This window comes from Diceros bicornis, chromosome 31 (genome assembly GCF_020826845.1).
Source record: "Diceros bicornis minor isolate mBicDic1 chromosome 31, mDicBic1.mat.cur, whole genome shotgun sequence".
NCBI lineage: Eukaryota > Metazoa > Chordata > Mammalia > Perissodactyla > Rhinocerotidae > Diceros > Diceros bicornis.
In genome coordinates, this window is record NC_080770.1 from 17,789,845 (window position 1) to 17,796,978 (window position 7,134).

The 7,134-nt window shown below is 39.3% G+C and overlaps 1 pseudogene; it reads right to left on the bottom strand.

Annotated features, from left to right (window-relative positions):
- Nucleotides 1-4,141: 4,141 nt before the first annotated feature.
- Nucleotides 4,142-5,081, bottom strand: LOC131395365 (olfactory receptor 1052-like; annotated as a pseudogene).
- Nucleotides 5,082-7,134: the final 2,053 nt, after the last annotated feature.

Here is a 7,134-nt window from a genome sequence, read left to right on the forward strand (position 1 = left end):
AATATTTCATCTTAATGTTTCTCACTTTTTCTCTGTTTTCTTTAATATATTAATCATAGTATTTTTTGAAGTCCTTTTCTAAATCCAAGAGGTAGATCTTCTGTGGTCCTGCTTGTACTTTATGCTTTTTTACCCTTTTTTATACTCTCTGGCTCTTTGCATGTGAATAAAAGGATCATAGAAACTAAAGATGACTGACTTTCCACAGATGAGGGTTTCCCTCTCTCCTGTGGGCATAAAGGATGAGGGGCTGATTATGTCAATTCAATTATTAACTGGGCTGGTACTGGACTGGTGTGGAGTTAGGCTTCGTTTTTCTTCTGGCTTGCCCCTAGTTCAGTAGTGTGGGTTTTCCTAGGTTTTGATTTAGAGATGGGCTTTTCTGTCTGTCTCCAGCCCTTAAACACTGCCAAACATTTGATTGCAACTCTTTGGAGGTGTGAGCTTACCCTCCTGCCCTTACATCTTCAAATCGCAGCAAATGTCTCGAGGGGGCTGCTGGCCTTGTGTTTGATGCAGGCCTCTGCCTCTGGGGGGATGTTGTCAATCAAGCAGCTAGAGACTGAGAAAGATTTTCTCTGTCTTTCCAGCTCAGTCTGAATCTCCTTGTGCTTTGGAAAGTCAGCTCTAGCCCTCTGTGCCTGGCTTACAGCAAGATCACAATCCGGCACGTGTTTTGAGGAGGAGACCTACGTTACGTTTGTTGCTGACTCTTCCCTGTAGCAGGTCCCTGTGTCCTCTAAGTACAGCAAGAGTTCAGATTTCCATCTGCCTCTGCAGCCCAGAAAGAGCTTCTTACACTCTCCACCCCCATCCCAACCAATTTCCTGTGGGGAAAAACAGCTGTGTGTTCAAGCCGCTATATAATCCAGTTCATCTTGTGAGCCACATAACTGCTTAAAGCTGCACTGTTTTCTCTTCCTTGGAGCAGTCACAGGCACATGTTCAGAATCAGTAGCCCCTATTTTTGGGACATTTAATATTTTTATTGTATGGGATACAACCAGAAGTTCCCCTCTGCTTTTCAGAAGTTATCCCCTTAAATCTATCTTTCTATCTATCTATTATCTATGTATCTATGTATGTATGTATGTAAGTATGTATGTATCTATCTATCTATCTATCTATCTATCTATCTATCTATCTATCTATCTTCTATCATCTATTGTCTGTCTGTCTCTGTGTGTTATTTACTTATTTAGTCTGCAGGCCTGTTCAGTCCCAGGATATGGCTAAGGCCCTGAGAGGAAATACAACCATGTGTGGTGAAACATACAAAATACCTGCCAAAACTCTTCCAGGTCCTCTGAACACTTGCAGAACCCATCATGCATGACAAGCCTGCATTTTCAAGTGTGCCCTAAATCAGTGAGACAAAAGTCAGCTCACCTCTCCGAGTTTACACCTTTCTGAGTTCTAAGCCACGCTAGTTCTCTTTTTCTTGGTAGCTACTCACCTTTTTTTTCAAGAGATAACCTCTGTATCTTATCTTGCTTTTTTTGTTATTTTTGCATAAGTGCTGTTTTGATCATAAGCTATTCCATCCATCCAGAAGTCAAAGTGTTCCTGTCATTTTATAAGTACTTTTCCCTGCATTTTCCCAACTTTTTATTTTGAAATATTTCACACTTACAAAATAGCATTCAAGAATACCTTGAGAGACATTTAGTCCTGTCCAAAACATCCATAAGACATGTGGACCATAAGACATTTGATCTATAGGACATTTGGTCCATGCCAAATGGTTTTGGACAGAACCAAATATCAAGGACATTTTGGCATGGGAAAATATCTTATGGACATTTTGGACAGAACCACATGTCCTCTAGTCCAAGAATAATACAAACTTGCAAGAATAGTTAAACAATCGCTTCTGTATCGCTTACCTATAAACACCAATTTAATCGCTACATTTGCTTTATCACTCTTTCAGTCTCTCTCAATCTCTATCTTACTATACATGCATATATACACGCACATTTATACATATATTTATATGTAATAATGATATATTATTGGGGCTGCCCAGGTGGCGCAAGCGGTTAAGTGAGCACGCTCTGCTGAGGTGGCTCAGGGTTCGCTGGTTCAGATCCCAGGCGCACACCGACGCACTGCTTTTCAAGCCAGATACTAAAATCACATTAAACTCTATATCTAATCTGTAGCTATCTTTGTCTATATATCTACCTATCACCATCTGTCTAATCCATCTACCGATCTATCTAAAACTTTGAAGTGGTATAATTATTCCCTTTTTACAAGTGGAAAAATTGAGTTTAGCAAATGTAAGTATCTTGTCCACTGGTATAGAATTAGTGCACACCATCCTTTGATGCGTATTCAGACATTCTTTTTGGTCCTATCATAGGGTCAACTTTGTAAATATCATATACTTGCTTGAAAAATGTGTATATATATTGTAGATTTTTGGATGTGTTATTATCTTTTGTTAGCTTCTTTGTTGAAAAAATCTTGAAGTCATTTTTGATTCCTCTCTTTTCCTTACAATCCTGTCATATCTAACATCAAAATATATCTTGTATTTGCTTTTCTCCCGTTTCACTATGACAGCTCTGGTCTGGCATGGCGTCAACTTTCAGCTGCATTGCTGTGCACCGTCCTGCCTGGGCTTTTGTCTTCTTCTTTTGCCATTCTATGTTCTGTTCATTATCAATATAGTAGCCAGAGGCAGCTTGTTAATTTGTAAATTGCCACTCTTCCATCTGACTCCCCCTGTGCCTTTCTCTTCACTCAGATTCAAAGCCCCTACATACATCCTACACAATCTGGATCCCTGTTCCTCTCTGGCAATGCCTCCTGCTATACCTCTTCTTCTTCTCTTTGCTCCAGTTCTGATCTTTCTGTTGTTTCTTGAACTACCCAGGAAACGTCCCACCACTGTAGCTTTGTTCTTGGCTATGCTCTCTTCCTGCAAAGCTCTTCCTTCAGAAATTCTAACGCCGTACAAATTCTTACATTTCATTTTATTTCTCCTAACCAATTTATCTTACAAGTGACACGGATTGAAAACTTTCCAGTCATGTAAACCCTTTTTTCTCAAAGGAAAAACGTCTAATCATTTCTCAAGTCCTATCGATGATTTTCGTGAAATCTCCCTTAAATAGGTCATCTTCCCTATATTACTCACTTACAACACTTCTCGCTTGCCTGAGTATTTGCTTCCTCTCTACAGGTTCAGGATAATTTTTCCCAACTTGTTCTTTTGCTTTTCAATATGTTGATAACAGTGTCATCATGGTAATTTTCTTAAAACATGCTACTATTTGTATTGCCCTTAGGGTTTAACTTATTAGCCATTGAGAGAGTCTTAAAACATGTTATACTGGCACTAGAGGACCTTCATACATATGGCCCTACATAGCTTGCCAGACTTATTTTCTACTGTTTTTGCTGAAAAATTCCATGCTAGAGCCAAATTCATGCATTCTCTTCTTTAAATAGTCTTTCCCATTTACCATATTCCTCCATCGCCTGTTCCTCTAACTCTTTTTGCTTCATACTGCAAATCTCTCTAGGTTTGGATAACACAGATAAAAACAATAAAAGGATAACACAACAAAAGTACTCAGTAGAAGTATATTGAATTAATAAACTACAACTACCTAGAATTATTTTTTATAGCCATTTTTATAAGATACTATCAAGATATGCAATTTGAATACAAAATTTAAGATATATATTTTTACTTGAATGACAGAATTTTTATAACAAAAAATAAAGGTATGATCTAAGAAAATCATTCCAAGGGAACATTTCAATTTTTCTCTGAAATAACAATGCATTTGATAAATTCCTATAGTTGGAGTATTCTTTTGATTTAAGTTGATGTCAGATTCCTTTAAATCCAAAGTGAGCTCTTTCAGAGTTTATCATGATAATTTGTTAGACAAAAAATTATTTTTCAGCTCTTGAGAATGTGAAACTATTAAGTCATAAAATAATGAATGGTGAAAAAGATTAATTTTCAGTCTTCAGGTCAAACTCAACACTCGTGTCTAAAATTGCATGAAAATATCTTGATTATGATTTTGTTTGTGATGTTATCTGTGATACAATTTTAAAGAAAGTCTATCTATTCGCAGGTTAATGTTAGGTTAGCAAATCCATAGATGAGATTGAGTCAGGCGGGGGTTCTCTTCCACCATATTGACCTTTTTGCTGCATCTTTCACATCCTTATTCCTTAGGCTATAAATAAGTGGGTTTAGCATGGGGATCACCAATGTATGAAACACAGCAGGGACCTTCTCCTGTCCCAGGGAATATTGAGAGCTTGGCTGGATGTAACTAAAGGTCACAGACCCGTAGAACAAGGTCACAGCATTCAGGTGGGAGGCACAAGTGGAGAAGGCTTTGCGCCTCCCCTCAGCTGAGCGTATTCTCTGGATGGCAATGATGATACAGGTATAAGAGTTCATGATGACAATGAAAGTCAACATTGCAATGACCCCAGAGAATATATCAAAAGCAGCATTTCATTGTTATAGGTTTCAGAGCAAGAGAGCCTCAGAAGAGGGAGGATGTCACAGAAATAATGATTCACAATGTTAGGACCACAGAAGTCTAGTTTGAGCAAACCTACTGTGTGTGTCAGTGAGTTAATGAGACCAGCCAAGTAAGATGCAAAGACCATCCAAATACAAACCCTTTGCTCATAATGACTGTATACAACAAGGGATTGACTATTGCTACCTAGCGATCATAAGCCATCATAGACAGGAGGATGCCTTCTGTGGTCACATGCACTAGAAAAAAGAAACTCTGTAGAACACAGCCAGAAAATGTGCTGGACTTGTGTTTTGACAGGAAATTGACCAGCATCTTAGGCGCAAAGACAGTAGAGTAGCAGATATCACAAAAGGAGAGGTTGCTAAGGAAGAAGTGCATTGGAGTATGAAGTTGAGCATTTAACCAGATCAATATGATCATCCTCCAATTAACTATCAGAGTGATGAAATAAATAATGATGAAAAGTAAAAAGAGAAGCATCTGCAATTTAGGATTTTCAGTTAAACCTACTAGAAGGAATTCCTTCACACCTGTATGATTCCAACCTGCCATGTATTCAGATTTATATTGCTCTATAGTTGCAGAACAAGATGATATCATTCAAATGAAAAAAATTATGATTTCTTCCATGATCTGGTGTCCATAATAGCATGGAGCATTTAAGTTTACCCTGTAGTGAGATGAAGAAAAAAAATTAACTTCAGTAGTGGACCATCTGTGTACTACACAATCCGTCTATAGTGACTCAAGTTTTTGGTACTAGAGACTATTTTATTCTCTGATTTTCAGTTCCACATCATAAACACCGGGATAAGGAAAGTGTCTTGGATGAAGAAAGTGTTAATTAGTAGAACTGACAGTCACACTCAGATATGCCTTTTACCAAACCTTTGGTTCATTCTACAACATATACAAGTCCTCTGCTTACATGGGCTACAAACTGTGGCACCCAATGATAGAAGCTATCTCCTTATCCTCTGGCCAACCTGTTTTTATTTTTTCATGCCCAGTTAACTCATGATGCTGCCTTTCATAATACACAGCCCTCTTTCTTTTCAAGTCTCAAATATTAGGACATTTTTTCCCTCACCTTGTGCTCAGACTCCCCACTCGGAAGAGCAGCGACTGTGCCTCCAGAAGAGTTGAGCTGAGAGAGAGAAGTAGAGCAATCTTTTCATTTACTATTTAGCATTAAGGCCAATCAAAAAAGAGCAATGCAGGGGCCGGCCCGTGGCGGAGCAGTTAAGTGCGCGAACTCCGCTGCTGGCGGCCCTGGTTCGCATCCCGGCCGTGCACTGACGCACCGCTTGTCAGGCCATGCTGTGGGGGCCTCCTGTATAAGGTGGAGGAAGATGGGCACAGACGTTAGCCCAGGGCCAATCTTCCTCAGCAAAAAGAGGAGGATTGGCATGGATGTTAGCTCAGGGCTGATCTTCCTCACACACACACACACACACACACAAAAATAGCAATGCAATTTAACTTGAAAACTTTTCTCTTTTGCATCTTTGTATAACTTCCCCTTAGCATCTGTGTTTTTTTTTTTTTTTTTTTTTTTTTTTTTTTTTTTTTTTTTTTTTGTGAGGAGATCAGCCCTGAGCTAACATCCGCCAATTCTCCTCTTTTTTTTGCTGAGGAAGACGGCCCTGGGCTAACATCTGTGCCTATCTTCCTCCACTTTATATGGGACGCCGCCACAGCATGGCTTACCAAGCAGTGCGTCGGTGCGCGCCCGGGATCCGAACCAGCGAACCCCGGGCCGCCGCAGCGGAGCGCGCGCACTTAACCGCTTGCGCCACCGGGCCGGCCCCAGCATCTGTGTTTTTTTATCAACAAACCCAGAGGGCCAGTCCAGTGGCACAGCAGTTAAGTTCACTTGTTCCACTTTGGTGGTTCGCGGGTTCGGATCCCAGGTGTGGAACAATGCACGGCTTGTGAAGCCATGCTGTGGTGGCATCCCATATAAAGTAGAAGATGGGCACGGATGTTAGCCCAGGGTCAATCTTCCTCAGCAAAAAGAGGAGTGTTGGCAACAGATGTTAGCGCAGGGCTAATCTTCCTCACAAAAAATAAAATAAAATAAAACAAAAACCCAATGTAGAGACAAGGTGGGAGTGTGAGGTACCAAAACTATATCTATCAGATATGTCCTACTTTTAAAAATCTAGGCTGCCATTTACCTTCACTTGGTTTTGACAGGATATAATACTAATCAACAGCATTTATGGTTGAATATTAATAAACTCATTCATGTATGCTTTAGTATGTTTCATAAATATATATTACTTACTACTCTGAGCCAAGAAATGTTACATTTGCTAGAGATGAAACAGTGAACAAGGCAAATGTCATGCTTTCAAGGAGCTCACATTCTATTAGGGAAATAAATAAGCAAGTATTGATATACTACATATATTGACATACTATATACAATGATGGTGAGTACTATGAAGAAAAGTAAAGAAGGGGAAGGTGAATAGAAAGAGATGGTAGGTACTCTATTATAGTGTATAAATTTCCTATTGCTACTATAACAATATACTGCAAAATTCATGGCTTAAAACAACAAATATGTCTTTCATGCAAGGCACTATGTTAGCATTAG